This window comes from Pseudophryne corroboree, chromosome 1, assembly GCF_028390025.1.
Source record: "Pseudophryne corroboree isolate aPseCor3 chromosome 1, aPseCor3.hap2, whole genome shotgun sequence".
NCBI classification, from domain to species: domain Eukaryota; kingdom Metazoa; phylum Chordata; class Amphibia; order Anura; family Myobatrachidae; genus Pseudophryne; species Pseudophryne corroboree.
The window spans coordinates 609,670,365-609,671,397 of NC_086444.1; the positions used below are offsets into that span (position 1 = coordinate 609,670,365).

At 39.0% G+C, this 1,033-nt stretch overlaps 1 pseudogene; it reads left to right on the forward strand.

The window, feature by feature from the left end:
- The first annotated feature begins 672 nt into the window (after positions 1-672).
- LOC134949062 (5S ribosomal RNA) lies at positions 673-791 on the forward strand (annotated as a pseudogene).
- The last annotated feature ends 242 nt before the right edge of the window (positions 792-1,033 follow it).

The following is a 1,033-nucleotide window of genomic DNA, read 5'->3' on the forward strand; positions in this document are numbered from 1 at the left end:
ATTGTGTATTATAGATACAGTCTGTGTCAGTGGAATATATTCATTATTATTATTATTATTATTATTATTATTATTATTTCAACTACAGCAATACGCTATTATTGAATAAGGGTACAGTTTGTACAGATTTGGATATCACACTCTACAGTACGATCTGAATCCAATTTTCAATTTTCTCTTTATTCTGGGGTACTCTCTCATCCCACAAACAACAGTGACGCTCTGCAATGCTTATGGTAACAGAGCGCCACCCCTCATAGGGACAGCAGAAGTACTCTTCTACTCTTACTTCTGAGCCATTGTCTGTCTCAGATCACTCTCTCATTCAGTCATTTGATGTTGAGACAGATGACTGAACAGCAGAAGTGTCAGAACATGTAGACTTGGCTCCACTTTATACACCTGCTGTACACACGGACCTATACTAATAATCTCCAAGACACATACTACTCAGTAACATGTATCCTGTTACCTCTCTGGAACCAACTTAGACACATATTGGTCCCAATTGACATTACCATACACAAGTCTCGAGACTGGGCCTATTCATCATTTTTTTCTTCTAGCCACCTCATAGAACAAACTCAGGCACACACCCGTCTCAAGTACTTTATTATACCAAATCCTGCAGGTTCCAGTGTGCTTGAATTATTGTGATTTGAAGACATACTTACCTATGGTCAGACCGCACTGGGTATGCCCAACCTCGTCTGATCTTGGAAGCTATGCACTGCAGGGCCTGGTCAATACTCGGATGGGAGACCACCAGGGAATACTGGGTACCGTAGGTATTTTGTTCTCTCGCACAGAGTTCATCCTGTGATCTTCAGACAAGGTATAGTTCATTGATTTTACTGACAAATCAATATTACATTGAACCCAAAGCAGTGACTCTATTCCCACGAACATAATCACATTGTTATGAAAAACAGGCAATTCTGATAATCAAAGGAATATATTTTTTCACTTAACCAAGAAAAATCATAGCATCAATGCATTTACCTATATATGAATGCCTGCTCCTTTCCTTTTA